The 17,658-nt window shown below is 45.5% G+C and overlaps 1 pseudogene; it reads left to right on the top strand.

Annotated features, from left to right (window-relative positions):
• Positions 1 to 533: 533 nt before the first annotated feature.
• LOC123990195 lies at positions 534 to 15,543 on the top strand (annotated as a pseudogene).
• The last annotated feature ends 2,115 nt before the right edge of the window (positions 15,544 to 17,658 follow it).

Below are 17,658 nucleotides of genomic sequence, written 5' to 3'. Positions count from 1 at the left end.
TCTAAATCACTAAGTTACAGTTACACTGTGTTACAGCTTCACTAACACAGTTAGCCACATCAGTCACCGGCTCCATTAATAAGTGCATTGACTCCTTAAGAGTCTACTGACCCGTGCGTCAATCAAAGTAACATAAACAATCCCCATCAAAATCTGTCAATTTAAGCTAGGGATATAATTTTGTTTGCATGGGCTGCGTCTCAATCCAAAGTATCTGCGGTGGAAGGGGGCCGTGCTATTGCACTCCACACTGTCCTCTCCCACCTGGACAAGAGGAACACCTATGTGAGAATGCTGTTCACTGACTACAGCTCAATGTTCAACACCATAGTGCCCTTCAAGCTCATCACTAAGTTCAGGACCCTGGGACTGAACACCTTCTGAAACTGGATCCTGGACATCTTGACTTGCTGCCGCCAGGTGGTGAGGATAGGCAACAACACATCCGCAACAACACACTGACCCTCAACAAGGGGGCCCCTCAGGGGTGTGTGCTTAGTTCCCTCCTGTACTCCCTGTTCACCAACAACTGCATGACCACGCACGACACCAACAATGTCATTACGTTTGTTGACGACACGACGGTGGTCGGCCTGATCACAGACGAAGATGAGACCACCTATAGAGAGGAGGTCAGTGACCTGGCAATGCCATCCAGGACCTCAATACCAGGCTGTGTCAGAGGAAGGCCCTAAAAATTATCAAAGATTGCAGCCACCCAATTCACAGACTGTTCTCTTTGCTTCCGCATGGCAAGCGGTACTGATGCACTGAGTATGGAAGCAAGAGGACCCTGAACAGTTTCTACTACCAAGCCACAAAACTACTAAATAGTTCACCAGATAGCTAACATACACTGCTGCTACTCTTTATTATATATCTTGTTACCTAGTCACTTCACCCCTGCCTACATGTACATATATACCTCAATGACCTCATACCCTTGCATATCAACTCAGTACTGGTTACCGTATATATAGCCAAGTTATTTTTTACTTGTTGCTCCTCCGCTCTCTCTACTGGCTTCCAGTTGAAGCTCGCATCCGCTACAAGACCATGGTGCTTGCCTACGGAGCTGTGATGGGAACGGCACCTCAGTACCTCCAGGCTCTGATCAGGCCCTACACCCAAATAAGGGCACTGCGTTCATCCACCTCTGGCCTGCTCGCCTCCCTACCACTGAGGAAGTACAGTTCCCGCTCAGCCCAGTCAAAACTGTTCGCTGCTCTGGCTCCCCAATGGTGGAACAAACTCCCTCACGACGCCAGGACAGCGGAGTCAATCACCACCTTCCGGAGACACCTGAAACCCCACCTCTTTAAGGAATACCTAGGATAGGATAAAGTAATCCTTCTCACCCCCCCCCCCCCTTAAAATATTTAGATGCACTATTGTAAAGTGGTTGTTCCACTGGATGTCATAAGGAGAATGCACCAATTTGTAAGTCGCTCTGGATAAGAGCGTCTGCTAAATGACTTAAATGTAAATGTAATTATTCCTTATATTATAATTTTTTCTACATTTTTCTCTCTGAATTGTTTGGAAAGGCCATATGTACGCATTTCACTGTTAGTGTACACCGGTTGTTTATGAAGCATGTGACAAATACAATTTGATTAGATTTGACCTAACATCCTTCTCAACAGTCAAACCCCACCACTGTACAGTACTGTTTAAATTACACAACAAACACCACAGTCTGTGTTCCCTCCTCCAGTGTGTGTGGAAGGCAGAGATGAGTAGGAGAGAACAGAGGTTGAATGACTCCACTGTTGCTGCTGGGGCCAGCTTATTGTGTGTTTAATGACCAGCATAGTGGCAAGGCAAGAGGCTCCAGTTGCAAGGCACTAAACAAGAGGGATCTTAGACAGACAGTATTTGCCCATCTGTCTCCACGGAGATAGCATATCAAACAATGCTTTCTAATTAGTGTTTTGTCATAATGGAGACAGGGAGGGAGGTGCTTTGGAGACAAAATGAAAAGGATTGCTTGATTGCCCCCAAAGCAAAACAGAATCAAATGAAGGATCAATTCCACACTCCAGTGATCTTGTCATTTAAAACATTTGGTCTGCTTGGTACGACTGGAATCAGCATTCATCTGATGAATTAAAAAAGGTTATTGCACACTAAATATTATGTTTGCATTCTTCCCTCTGATCTTATTTAATTTCATTACTGATACATTTGGAAAGTTAAGTACACTGACTTGAAGAAGCATCAATTCAACTTTTCTCCATTACAACCCTGCACTGGTAACCTCTCCTTTAGTACCACCTGGTTGTGTTGAATTCACAGATGGAGGGTTGTAAAGGGAGAGGGGTGACACAGAGCAATACCCACTTGGTGAGGAGTTTGTGAGATTCAGCGTTTGTGTGTGTGTGTGTTGATGCTTATGGATATGTGTTTGTGTGTGTTTGCGGTTAACCTCATAATTTTTTCTGATCTGCTGTGAGTGTATCCTTCCCGTGGAGTAACAATCCATAGTGGGAGACACACCAAGGCAAGAATCAGCCCAAGGCCCAGAGACAGAAACAAACACACACATACACACACACTGTGCAGGCCGTGGCTCTAAGGCTTCCCCTGTGCCCCCATGTGGAGAGAAGCCCCAGGGGAACTGACGCCAGCTGAAACCGAAGAACAAGGTAAGGACCCCGCTGACACACACACAGACTGGCTCAGCTGTTAGACTCAGAGGTATGTCTGAGCGATACAGAGAGAGCTGGGAGTGAAGCAGACTGCCAAACTAACCAGGAAGAACACGCACTGTGAAAACAGACACACAGAGATGGAGACAGGGAAAATTCCATGTGCCATGGTACAGTGGTTCCTCCTTTAAAAGTTGCGTCTTACTGCGGCACACCCTGTGTGCTGCTGCAGCATTCTGTGGCACGTCATTTAATTCTCAGCCATTTCTTCTGTAACTGCAAGTTATTGCTAGTTTGACCACCAGAGGGCATCTTTGAGCATTTGATAGCATTTGATAGTATTCCGTATCGACATTACCAGAGAATTTAAAACCTTTTTTTGTAATAACATAGTATATGGGATTGATTTTTAGGAAATTTGGCTTAATTAATTCGATTAATATTATGGTGTTTCCATTCAGAGAAAAATTGTCCGTTTGCTAATTCAGACCATTTCGCTCTCAGAGAGCACACTGGATGTTCGGGCCGAGGAGTAGGGTTGATTTGAGCATTCTGGCCTTACAACGGCAGTCAAGCACCCAAGCTAAAGTTGGCTAGCTACTTCCAGACACAAATGAGACTACTCTGACCATTTTACTTGCCCTAGCAGAGCTGGCAAGGCAGTTTTAGTGTTAACCAGAGAGTTGGTGAATGTGCTGTTGGAAACAATTTAATTTAGCTTTATTTACGTTTACTGACACCGGCCATATTCAACAGGTGTTGAGCATTCGTAAAGCAATTATTCTGCGCTCTGGTACACAAAAGTGCTCTGAAATCCATGTAGATAGCAGTCTTTTGTGGAGCAACAATGCTTTGAGAGTGGCTGTTGTCTATGTGTGCAGAGGGTCACTGGTTCAATCCCATATAGGGGCGAGGAGAGGGACAGAAGCAAAACTGTTATACTGGTACCATTTTAATCAAGAGAATCTCCTCTTTGTAATTATGTAAGTCTGGGCAGCGAGCTCATTTGTCATCGATCGCTAGACCAGAAATAGTCAGAAGTTTTAATTATTCCCTACTTTTTCATTACGCAGACATAAACACAATTGACACCATCGAGGTGTGGATGTTTACTTTCTACACAAGTAGTTTTTTCCCAGTTTCGACCAACGAACAGATTGTAGAGGTAAAATAAAAATAAACATTTTTTATGGAATTCTAAGCATCACTCCAGTCAAAAAAGGCTCTGCTAACGTTCCATTCCATTAATTTCCTATGGACTCGCGCTAGTGTTCCAACATACCCAACGTTCTTAAGTTGTTTTTCAGCCTTGGGGGAATTTTGACTTTGACGGTTTTCTTCCGCTGAAGGAGAGGAGGACCAAAATGCAGCGTGGTTAGAGTTCAACATGTTTAATAAAGTCCATACACGAGAACACTACAAAATACAAAACAACAAATGTGAAAACCGAAACAGTCCTATCTGGTGCAATGGCACAAAGACAGAAGACAATCACCCACAAAATACCCAAAGAACATGGCTGCCTAAATATGGTTCCCAATCAGAGACAACGATAAACACCTGCCTCTAATTGAGAACCAATCTAGGCAACCATAGACTTAGATAAACACCTAGACTAGAAAACACCCCATAAACATACAAAACCCCTAGACCAGACAAAACACATAAATCCCCCATGTCACACCCTGACCTAACCAAAAATAATAAAGAAAACAAAGATAACTAAGGCCAGGGCGTGACAGTACCCCCCCCAAAGGTGCGGACTCCCGGCCGCACACCTAAATCCATAGGGGAGGGTCTGGGTGGGCGTCTGTCCACGGCTCTGGCACGGGACGTGGACCCCACTCCACCATAGTCTTTGTCCGCTTTAGTCTCTTCCTCTGGCTCTGGCGGATCCTGGCTGACTGGCGGCTCTGGCGGATCCTGTCTGACTGGCGGCTCTGGCGGCTCCTGGCTGACTGGCGGCTCTGGCAGCTCCTTGCATACTGGCGGCTCTGGCCTATAGATAGCCAGAGCGAATTTAGCACTGAATGTCCATTGAGAAAGCACAACAACTATACAATTTAGGTAAGCTACGAATGACGAGAATAATCAAGTCGGTAAATGTTGAGTAGTTAGATAACTATAGAATAACATACTTGCAAATTTGATGTATAACTACTAACGTTAGGTAGATAGCTAACATACCGGCACATACTGCTGTAATGATATGCTGTGTGGTTCGTAAAGACAGCGTAGCTAACAAATTGTCAGCCAACTTATTTGAAAAGTCATTACTTTATTTCATTGAGTAGCAAGCTACCCCTTGGTCATTAGGGCAAATCTGGTCTGTGATAGGAGGGGGAGTTTTCACACCTAGCTCGGCTATTAGACTATTCTTTAGTAAAGGTTGAATAGGGGGACAAACTACCTGCCCTCCAGGTCACCTACACCACCCATTGTCACAGGAAGGCCAAAAAGAGAGACTGATAAACATCTCAAGGCCATCGCTCCACAAAAGTCGCTCCACAAAAGCCACGGCCCTTGCAGAGCAAGGGGAACAACGACTTCAATGTCTCAGAGTGACGTCACCGATTGAAACACTATTAGCGTGAAACCTGCTGTTAAACAGCCATCAGTAACATTGAGTGGCTGCTGCCAACATACTGACTCAAATCTCCAGCCACTTTAATAATTAAAAATTGTATTTAATACATGTATCACTAGTCTCTTTAAACAATGTCACTTTATATAATGTTTACATACCCTACATTACTCATCTCATATGTATATACTGCACTCTATACCATCTACAGCATCTTGCCTATGCCGTTCGGCCATCGTTCATCCATAAATTTATATGTACATATTCTTATTCATTCCTTTACACTTCTGTGTAAAAGGTAGTTATTGTGAAATTGTTAGATTACTTGTTAGATATTACTGCATAGTCGGAACTAGAAGCACAAGAATTTCGCTACACTCGCATTAACATCTGCTAACCATGTGTCTGTGACAAATACAATTTGATTCGATTTGTCTATTGTTCAGCTATTAGCCCTCCTCTCCAACTTGCAAGAAATTACTGTTCCCATCGCATTCCTTTCCCTCTTCCACGCATCATCATTCTGCTCCTGAGGAGCTTGCTTGTGGTCGTGCTGGCAGGATATGGCAGCATCTTTGGGTGTGCGTCAAGAATTCTGCATACAGTAGCACGTTTGTATGAAGGTGTGGTTATTCACAGGCAAATTGTTATATGCTATGGAGTTTTTTTATTGAGAGCAAAACCTTTTTTATTTTCAATCAAAAATAATTGTTCTGAAAGAAACTTTTTTCCGACACAAAGGAAGTCAAAGCGGACACCTATGAAGATGTCATCTCAGGTAAGCAGCACTGGGCTGTATTGACGTATCCTAAAAATGACATCTACTGCTTTAGATTGAACGGTCATATCTCAGTTATTGTTTTCCTATCTATAAAAAATAAGCTGTTTTCTTTACTTTCAGAGTGAGCTGACCAAGGGGTCGAAAATGTAGACATTGCCAGATGTTCACTGTCCGAGGAGCAGGCCGTGGAAGCTTTATTGCTGGCAAAAGTGTCCATAACCAGAGGTAATTCAACTGTTCTGTGTCCTTTTTCTCCATCTCTGCCTGTCTTGTTGTACATGGAACCTGTCTCACATGCATTAATTAAAAAAACCTTAATAGGGATAAGCGTCCCGTCAACTGGTCAGTGGTAAATCATGCAGCGCCGTGTGTCACGATCGCACATTTTTGAGAAACAACAAATGTCGGTACAAATCAAATCAAATGTATTTATATAGCCCTTCGTACATCAGCTGATATCTCAAAGTGCTGTACAGAAACAGAAGTGTCTTATATTGGCTGAAAGCTTAACTTCTTGTTAATATACTGCACTGTACAATTTACAGTAGCTATTACTGAAAAAAATACAATGCTATTGTTTGAGGAGAGCTTCTAACAACAAAACACTTTTTTCACCACGATAGGTTTGATAAATTCACCTGGTGAAATGTGTACTTACATTCTGAAATCTTGCTCTGATTTATCATCCCAAGGGTCCCAGGATAACATGAAGTGTCGTTTTGCTAGATAAAATCCTTTTTCATATCCTAAAAAGGTCCATATAACATGCACAATCGATTTTGTATTTCCACTCGATTTGCAAAGAAGGAATTTGTGAAAATCTAACCCTAAACGTTGTTTCAACCAGTCAAATTATGTTCGTATTCATTCCTCAGAGATCCTAGAACGTAACCAGACTTCACTATATCATTAGGAGTGTAGTATATCTTATAGGACTACTTGTCACTACTTCCGGGTTGGAGCGAGTGGTCGCATCGGCACTTCGCTCCGCAGGTAGTATAACTTTTTCATTACTACATTTCATTATAGTACAACGGTTTGATTTGTCTAATCTTAACAATTTCTTCTTAGCTAGCTACATAGCCGTCTTTGTATCAAAGATAATTGCATAATTATCGTATTTCCTCGTCCTAACGTAGTCTTCACTGCTATTTGCCCAGCAGCTAGCCAGCTAGCAATGTTAGCTAGCCAGCTCACATTTCATTATAGTACAACGGTTTGATTTGTCTAATCTTAGCAATTTCTTCTTAGCTAGCTACATAGCCGTCTTTGTATCAAAGATAATTGCATAATTATCGTATTTCGTCGTCCTAACGTAGTCTACACTGCTATTTGCCCAGCAGCTAGCCAGCTAGCCAGCTAGCAAACGCCCACCGATTAGCAGCACTGTAGTAACTATTACACTCGACTGAACGACTTGATTAGTGTAGTAGCTACATAGCTGTCTTTGCTGTCTTCGTATCCAAGATAATTGTGTAGTTTAGAGTGTGTAGTCTTAGAGTGATTATCTTAATTTACCGAGGTTAGCTAGCCAGCTATTTGTCGTCCTATTTGTCATCCTTAACGTAGGAGACTCTGCTAGCTAGCCAACAGCTAGCCAACAGCTAGCCAACATCTACCGAATAGACTCAACAACCCGGTCGCATTCACAGGTAGTATCACATTTTCATTTCATTTCATTACAGTACAACGGTTTGATTTGTTTGATCGTAGCTAGCTACATAGCTAGCTACATAGCCGTCTTTGTATCAAAGATAATTGTGTAGTCTAGAGCGATTTTCTAGGTTAGCTAGCCAGCTATTGTCGTTCTTTTAACGCAACGTAACGTAATCAACACTGCTAGCTAGCCAGCTAGCCACCGAATAGCAGCACTGCAGAAACTATTACACTCAACGGAACGACTTGATTAGTGTAGTGTCAACAACGCAGCCACTGCCAGCTAGCCTACTTCAGCAGTACTGTATCATTTTAATCATTTTAGTCAATAAGATTCTTGCTACGTAAGCTTAACTTCCTGAACATTCGAGACGTGTAGTCCACTTGTCATTCCAATCTCCTTTGCATTAGCGTAGCCTCTTCCGTAGCCTGTCAACTATGTGTCTGTCTATCCCTGTTCTCTCCTCTCTGCATAGACCATACAAACGCTCCACACCGCGTGGCCGCGGCCACCCTAATCTGGTGGTCCCAGCGCGCACGACCCACGTGGAGTTCCAGGTCTCCGGTAGCCTCTGGAACTGCCGATCTGCGGCCAACAAGGCAGAGTTCATCTCAGCCTATGCCTCCCTCCAGTCCCTCGACTTCTTGGCACTGACGGAAACATGGATCACCACAGACAACACTGCTACTCCTACTGCTCTCTCTTCGTCCGCCCACGTGTTCTCGCACACCCCGAGAGCTTCTGGTCAGCGGGGTGGTGGCACCGGGATCCTCATCTCTCCCAAGTGGTCATTCTCTCTTTCTCCCCTTACCCATCTGTCTATCGCCTCCTTTGAATTCCATGCTGTCACAGTTACCAGCCCTTTCAAGCTTAACATCCTTATCATTTATCGCCCTCCAGGTTCCCTCGGAGAGTTCATCAATGAGCTTGATGCCTTGATAAGCTCCTTTCCTGAGGACGGCTCACCTCTCAGTGCTGGGCGACTTTAACCTCCCCACGTCTACCTTTGACTCATTCCTCTCTGCCTCCTTCTTTCCACTCCTCTCCTCTTTTGACCTCACCCTCTCACCTTCCCCCCCTACTCACAAGGCAGGCAATATGCTCGACCTCATCTTTACTAGATGCTGTTCTTCCACTAACCTCATTGCAACTCCCCTCCAAGTCTCTGACCACTACCTTGTATCCTTTTCCCTCTCGCTCTCATCCAACACCTCCCACACTGCCCCTACTCGGATGGTATCGCGCCGTCCCAACCTTCGCTCTCTCTCCCCCGCTACTCTCTCCTCTTCCATCCTATCATCTCTTCCCTCTGCTCAAACCTTCTCCAACCTATCTCCTGATTCTGCCTCCTCAACCCTCCTCTCCTCCCTTTCTGCATCCTTTGACTCTCTATGTCCCCTATCCTCCAGGCCGGTTCGGTCCTCCCCTCCCGCCCCGTGGCTCGACGACTCATTGCGAGCTCACAGAACAGGGCTCCGGGCAAATCGCATCTCTGCATGTCTGGCAGACATATCAGTGTGGATGACGGATCACCACCTCAAGCTGAACCTCGGCAAGACGGAGCTGCTATTCCTCCCGGGGAAGGACTGCCCGTTCCATGATCTCGCCATCACGGTTGACAACTCCATTGTGTCCTCCTCCCAGAGCGCTAAGAACCTTGGCGTGATCCTGGACAACACCCTGTCGTTCTCAACTAACATCAAGGCGGTGGCCCGTTCCTGTAGGTTCATGCTCTACAACATCCGCAGAGTACGACCCTACCTCACACAGGAAGCGGTGCAGGTCCTAATCCAGGCACTTGTCATCTCCCGTCTGGATTACTGCAACTCGCTGTTGGCTGGGCTCCCTGCCTGTGCCATTAAACCCCTACAACTCATCCAGAACGCCGCAGCCCGTCTGGTGTTCAACCTTCCCAAGTTCTCTCACGTCACCCCGCTCCTCCGCTCTCTCCACTGGCTTCCAGTTGAAGCCCGCTACAAGACCATGGTGCTTGCCTACGGAGCTGTGAGGGGAACGGCACCTCTGTACCTCCAGGCTCTGATCAGGCCCTACACCCAAACAAGGGCACTGCGTTCATCCACCTCTGGCCTGCTCGCCTCCCTACCACTGAGGAAGTACAGTTCCCGCTCAGCCCAGTCAAAACTGTTCGCTGCTCTGGCCCCCCAATGGTGGAACAAACTCCCTCACGACGCCAGGACAGCGCAGTCAATCACCACCTTCCGGAGACACCTGAAACCCCACCTCTTTAAGGAATACCTAGGATAGGATAAGTAATCCTTCTCACCCCCCCCCTTTAAGATTTAGATGCACTATTGTAAAGTGACTGTTCTACTGGATGTCATAAGGTGAATGCACCAATTTGTAAGTCGCTCTGGATAAGAGCGTCTGCTAAATGACTTAAATGTAAATGTAAATGACACCAAATTTGGTCAGAGAGCGATGCCTTCATGGCGTGACGATGACACTGGCGGTCTTCACTTGATTGACTGTAACTCTGTCAAATAAGCACTAATCGGGCTCAAACAAAGCTAGCTAGATAACCAATGAGCAGAGCGTTACGGGAGGACCTGTCACTGCTAACCTTGTGTGACAGCAAGCCTTTTCATTTTGGACAAAAATTTAAAGAATATGGAGTTATGAAAACTGGGTGTTTTGCAAATGTTGCACTTACAATATGGCTACTAATTCTGGAAAAGCTAAATCAAAGTCCAAGTATGCTTATTTGACGATATTCTTGCAGAAAAATGTACCGTAATTTCCGGACTATAAGCCGCTACTTTATTCCCACACTTTGAACCTCGCGGTTTATACAATGACGTGGCTAATTTATGGATTTTTCCCGCTTTCACAAAATTCATGCCGCCAAAAAAACTGAGCACCGTCACATAATGTGACGTAAATCGAGCTCGCTCAAACTTCCCATCATTCTGATTACGGTAGTAATTTTGTCACCATCATCATGGCAAAGACACGGAGAAATGCATATGATGCAGCTTTCAAGTTGAAGGCGATCGATCTGGCTGTTGGAAAAGTAAATAGAGCTGCTGCATGGCCTTAATGAGTCGATTATAAGACTTAAACTGTAAACAGCAGCGTGAGAAACTGACTCAGTGCAAAAAGACAATAAACCTTTCAGAGGGAAGAAAAGCAGATGGCCCAAAGTATTTGCAGCCACTCGAAATCAGTGTAAATCATGCATTTAAGGTGGCGCTCCGTGTTCAATGGGAGGCTTGGATGACAAGTGGGGAGAAATCCTTCACTAAAACGGGCCGCATGCGAAGAGCAACTTATGGTCAAGTCTGCCAGTGGGTCCTGACAGAGTGGAGCATTGTCAAAAAATCCACTATCATCAACGGGTTTCGAAAGGCTGGACTGCTGCGTGTTGAAGGGGCAGCATGAGCTCAGCGGGGTATTTGCCTCCGGATTAAAGTGACGAGAGCGACAATGAAAACGATCCAACATCGGATGAAGCAATTCTGAGGCTATTCAACTCCGACACCGAAGGAGATGACTTCAGTGGTTTCAGTGCACAGGAGGAGGAAGATAGTGACCAATGACTTTATTGGTAGGCTACTGTTTTAATTTTTGTTACAAGCCGTGTTTCGTTAAAGCCTATTTGTTTTTGTTACAAGCAGTGTTTCGTTTAAAGGCTGTGTAAAGTTAATTTGTTTCAATGTACCGGTAGGCACCTGCGGCTTATAGACATGTGCGGCTTATTTATGTACAAAAAAACATTTTTTTTTATAATTCAGTGGGTGCGGTTTATATTCAGGTGCGCTTAATAGTCCAGCAATTACGGTAATGTAAATATAAATGTGTCATTCACAATTTGCCCAAATGTACCTGGGTGACTTCACACTAAATGTAATGTACCTTGCTCATACTTCAAGTTATCAATATGAAACTTTGCACATACACTGCTGCTCTCTTGTGGACACCATCAGAATTACAACCAGAGTGATGGCTAGATTTGAGACCTTTTTCTGTTGCTTTTAAAGATGGTGGTAGAAAAAAATACAAAAAAGGTTGGTTTCTTCATTGTATTTTCTTCTACCAGATCTATTGTGTTATAATCTCCTACATTCAATTCACATTTCCACAAACTGCAAAGTGTTTCCAATCAAATGGTAACAACAATATGCATATCCCTGCTTCAGGGCCTGAGCTACAGGCAGTTAGATTTGGGTATGTCATTTTAGTCAACAATTGAAAAAAACGGGGCCTATCCCTAAGAATTTTTAAGATGTCAGCTGCTAATTTTCAGATTTACACCACATAATCACAGCCATTTTCACTGGACTATATGTTGCTGCCAAGTCATGATCTCCCTGGGGGTTAGCCTTGCAATAACCAAGTGGTGAGACACATAGCCCTCTATATTTACATGTTTCAGGTACACTCCGATAGGTGTCTGCGTCACATACAGTATCTTCTATTGACATTATCTTCTATTGTTTGTCCTCATATGTCTGTTTTTCAGCATAAAGTACTCTGTAGCCACATAGTGTGGACACCAGGTGAGACCACACACACACAACAGTCTCTCTTCTTCACTTCATCCCTCTCCCCCTTCTCCCTAAATCCTCTATGTTATATCAGCTGTTTTGGTGAACCCCTCCCGCATCTGAACTGGCTGACACAAAGGGCACAGCATGATCATAGGTGAGATGTCACTTGGTCGGGTCAACAGGAAGTATTATTAAAGAGATGCTTTACATTTAAATACAGAGAGAGATGTAGTCATCCAGGAGTTAATGATCCAAGGGCAGTTTTGCACTTCACCTCCCGATTTAAGATGACTGAACATGTTAGAATAAAAAAAGGCTTAATCATGCTCACGCTCTATCTATTTGTTCACTCATCTGCAGGTATGTTTTGATGTGAGAGAGGAAGCCAGTCCCATCATCGCCACCTCACTCGCTCTTAAGATAACCTTCGGTCCAACTGAATCATGAATCATGCTGTCTGCCACTGTTCTTACCTCTTTCCCTTTCTGTCTCCTACACCTCTCTATTAGAACCGAGGACAGACGTGATTATGAGGCCTTAGTGGGAGCAGTGAGGAGGCGCTTTGGACAAATCAAATCAAATCAAATTTATTTATATAGCCCTTCGTACATCAGCTGATATCTCAAAGTGCTGTACAGAAACCCAGCCTAAAACCCCAAACAGCAAACAATGCAGGTGTAAAAGCACGGTGGCTAGGAAAAACTCCCTAGAAAGGCCAAAACCTAGGAAGAAACCTAGAGAGGAACCGGGCTATGTGGGGTGGCCAGTCCTCTTCTGGCTGTGCCGGGTAGAGATTATAACAGAACATGACCAAGATGTTCAAATGTTCATAAATGACCAGCATGGTCAAATAATAATAAGGCAAAACAGTTGAAACTGGAGCAGCAGCACAGTCAGGTGGACTGGGGACAGCAAGGAGCCATCATGTCAGGTAGTCCTGGGGCACGGTCCTAGGGCTCAGGTCCTCCGAGAGAGAGAAAGAAAGAGAGAATTAGAGAGAGCATATGTGGGGTGGCCAGTCCTCTTCTGGCTGTGCCGGGTGGAGATTATAACAGAACGTGGCCAAGATGTTCAAATGTTCATAAATGACCAGCATGGTTGAATAATAGTAAGGCAGAACAGTTGAAACTGGAGCAGGAGCATGGCCAGGTGGACTGGGGACAGCAAGGAGTCCTCATGTCAGGTAGTCCTGGGACATGGTCCTAGGGCCCAGGCCAGTTGAAACTGGAGCAGCAGCATGGCCAGGTGGACTGGGGACAGCAAGGAGTCATCATGTCAGGTAGTCCTGGGGCATGGTTCTAGGGCTCAGGTCCTCCGAGAGAGAGAAAGAAAGAGAGAAGGAGAGAATTAGAGAACGCACACTTAGATTTACACAGGACACCGAATAGGACAGGAGAAGTACTCCAGATAAACAAACTGACCCTAGCCCCCCGACACATAAACTACTGCAGCATAAATACTGGAGGCTGAGACAGGAGGGGTCAGGAGACACTGTGGCCCCATCCGAGGACACCCCCGGACAGGGCCAAACAGGAAGGATATAACCCCACCCACTTTGCCAAAGCACAGCCCCCACACCACTAGTGTGTACTAGTGACAGTGTGTACAGCCCGGGCTACTCCACTCCGAACTAAGTTATAGATTCAGGCAGCCTGGAGAGCGACTACGGGCGCTAGCTAATGACATTGAGAGCCTCTTTCGGCAGGCATATGCTCACATGCCCCCCTCCGTGCAGAGCGAGCTAGCAAGGGACCAGTTCATACAGGCGCTCTCCTACTATGCGGGCTGGTGGGCAGAGCAGCCCAGAGTTGGAAAAGCCTGCATGAGTGGCTGAAATGACTGAACTCATTTGTGCTGTGTCGCTACAGGCACGAAACACACGCCCCTGGTCCCAGTGTCTGCTGGGGGTGTGGCCAGCCAGGCCATATGCGCCGGGATTGCCCCATGTCCCCCAGAGCTTAGAGAAACGGCTCGGGGTCCGCATAGACCGGGGTGTGCGGAACCCTGGCTCTCTTTCCCAACCATCATCATCTTCAGGAGGAGCAAGGCTCCGCTGTTTAAGGAGCACAGGCTGCCAGTTGGACCTAAATGGGGGCACACTGAGCTTCCAGGGAGGGCCGGCAGTCACCATGGCTCCCCCTAATGTCACATTTTCTCAACCCAACAAACCCTTTACTCCAACAGTTAAAGCAGCAGAGACTCATGGCTGCCCCCCTCACCCACATATGTGTGTGACTTTTCCCCAGCCCCTCCAGCGGCAGACAAGGCTGTGTAGGAGATGCAGCGGGCAGACTTTATCGAGCCCTCAGACAGCCCCTGGGCGGTGCCAGTCATCATGGTTCCTAAGAAGGGGGGCAAGCTGAGGTTCTGTGCGGACTACAGGCGGCTGAATGAGGTAACCAGGAAGGACTCATACCCCATACCATGTATCGATGAGTCTCTGGACCTGGTTAGGGGGTCCTCCTGGTTTTCCTCACTAAACCTTCAGGCTCCACTTACTGCATGCTGTGTGACGCCACTCAGGCAGAGGCCTCCCACAATATGACTCTCTACTCTATTACTCGCAGCCATGGCGAAAACCTGGAGCGCTACATCCTCTGGAGGACCAACCCTTATTCTGAATCCACTGAGGAGCTGTGAGACCCGGTCAAAGGTATCTCTGCTAAGCCCTTCATGGAGACCCAGCCCACCCTGCACTGCAATGTCGGCAACGCCACCGAGTTCTACAAGATCTTCCAGGATGAGATAGGGGAGGTCTACCACAACACCAACCCCAGTCGGCTTGCAGGCCACACTGAGGAAGAAGATGAAGATGAAGATGTGGAGGTGGTGTGTGAGCTGGTGCACAAAGCGGAATGGCAGGATGCCCTGAGGAAGATGATGGTTCTTTACCTCCAGATGGAGCCTGTGTGGCGCTCCACCTGCTCGGCCAAGGACTGCCCAGACCAGCTCTGCCGGTATAACTTTAACTCCCAGCACTTCGTAGAGCTGTTCGCCATTCTCTTCAAGAACAGGTATGACGGCAAGATCACCAACTACCTGCACAAGACCTTGGCCCACTTGCCGGAGATCGTGGAGAGGAATGGCTCCATCTGTGTCTGGAGCAGCGAGGGGAATGAGTCTGGGAACAAGCTTTTCAGACGGTTCAGGAAGATGAACGCTTGCCAGTCCAAGGCCTTTGAGCTGGAGGACGTGCTGAAGCACCACCGGCTCTACAACTCCAAGTACCTTGAGAAGTTCATGGAGTCTCACAAAACTCTGCTAAAGCCGTGTAGGTCAATATTGACCCTTTAGAGAGTCAGGAGACACAGCAGGATGCTGACAACTCACTAGATGTCCCAGACTTACAAATATTGTTTTGATTTGACATTTCTTTGGGACTTCATGGATTATGTCAGGAATATGTCTTAGCCACAGCATGCCTGAATCTAGTCTGTTTTGTACTGTTCTGTTTCAAACTTAATATTTACTCTACAATATGAACTACAGTATATACTGTATCAAATCAAATCAAATTTTATTTGTCACATACACATGGTTAGCAGATGTTATTGCGAGTGTAGCGAAATGCTTGTGCTTCTAGTTCCGACAATGCAGTAATAACCAACAAGTAATCTAGCTAACAATTCCAAAACTACTACCTTATAGACACAAGTGTAAGCGGATAAAGAATATGTACATAAAGATATATGAATGAGTGATGGTACAGAGCGGCATAGGCAAGATACAGTAGATGGTATTGAGTGCAGTATATACATATGAGATGAGTATGTAAACAACGTGGCATAGTTAAAGTGGCTAGTGATACATGTATTACATAAGGATGCAGTAGATGATATAGAGTACAGTATATACGTATACATATAAGATGAATAATGTAGGGAACATTATATTAGGTAGCATTGTTTAAAGTGGCTAGTGATATATTTGACATAATTTCCCATCAATTCCCATTATTAAAGTGGCTGGAATTGAGTCAGTGTGTTGGCAGCAGCCACTCAATGTTAGTGGTGGCTGTTTAACAGTCTGATGGCCTTGAGATAGAAGCTGTTTTTCAGTCTCTCGGTCCCAGCTTTGATGCACCTGTACTGACCTCGCCTTCTGGATGATAGCGGGGTGAACAGGCAGTGGCTCGGGTGGTTGTTGTCCTTGATGATCTTTATGGCCTTCCTGTGACATCGGGTGGTGTAGGTGTCCTGGAGGGCAGGTAGTTTGCCCCCGTGATGCGTTGTGCAGACCTCACTACCCTCTGGAGAGCCTTACGGTTGTGGGCGGAGCAGTTGCCATACCAGGCGGTGATACAGCCCGACAGGATGCTCTCGATTGTGCATCTGTAGAAGTTTGTGAGTGCTTTTGGTGATAAGCCGAATTTCTTCAGCCTCCTGAGGTTGAAGAGGCGCTGCTGCGCCTTCTTCACGATGCTGTCTGTGTGGGTGGACCAATTCAGTTTGTCTGTGATGTGTATGCCGAGGAACTTAAAACTTACTACCCTCTCCACTACTGTTCCATCGATGTGGACAGGTGGGTGTTCCCTCTGCTGTTTCCTGAAGTCCACAATCATCTCCTTAGTTTTGTTGACGTTGAGTGTGAGGTTATTTTCCTGACACCACACTCCGAGGGCCCTCACCTCCTCCCTGTAGGCCGTCTCGTCGTTGTTGGTAATCAAGCCTACCACTGTTGTGTCGTCCGCAAACTTGATGATTGAGTTGGAGGTGTGCGTGGCCACGCAGTCGTGGGTGAACAGGGAGTACAGGAGAGGGCTCATATGTATTAGTAGTGATGTAGGAGGAAGATACTTAATTCTCTAAGACACAATATTATTAAAAATCCCCCAAAATGTCTTTGATCCATTATTTACTTTGAGGAAATTTGAAAAGGCTTTCTATCTTACATTTAATTTAATTTGTCATTTCCAATATGTGTCTGACTGTCCTTCTCAGCCTTTGCACTTTATATCAGTGTTTCATATTTCTTAATTTTGAGTTAATAATTTGAGTGCAGAGATCAGACATCGTTTCCTCTCCTCTGCTTTTAGCAAGAAGATAGTTGGTGTTTTATCTCTGGGTGTCTGTGAAATACGAGACAGTGTATTGTATTGAATGGGTTATGACACATCCATGAATTTATCCAGAGAGGTTATTTATGGGAGCAAATAAAAGCACTGTAATGGAGAGAGAATTGTGTTAAAGAGGCTCACATTTATGATCGCTGTATTAATTTATCTGCAGAGCTGGAGCAAAATGGAATCATGAAGACTTAGATTGTATTTGTTTCAGGGCTGCCTTCTGAAGAAATATTGCTTTAGAGCTTTATATTCGGGTCCCCAAGGGCCAAAATGTGGGCCTAGGTGTCTTTGAAACCATTTGTATCTGTTTTAGCGTTTGAGAAATGATACCACTCTACCTCTTTTCATGAAATAAAAAATAAACTGCACGTTTCGTTGATCGCATGACGATTCTGTATGTTACACTACTAGG

Source organism: Oncorhynchus gorbuscha, linkage group LG02 (genome assembly GCF_021184085.1).
Source record: "Oncorhynchus gorbuscha isolate QuinsamMale2020 ecotype Even-year linkage group LG02, OgorEven_v1.0, whole genome shotgun sequence".
Classification (NCBI taxonomy): domain Eukaryota; kingdom Metazoa; phylum Chordata; class Actinopteri; order Salmoniformes; family Salmonidae; genus Oncorhynchus; species Oncorhynchus gorbuscha.
This window is presented reverse-complemented; position numbering and strand designations above follow the sequence as displayed.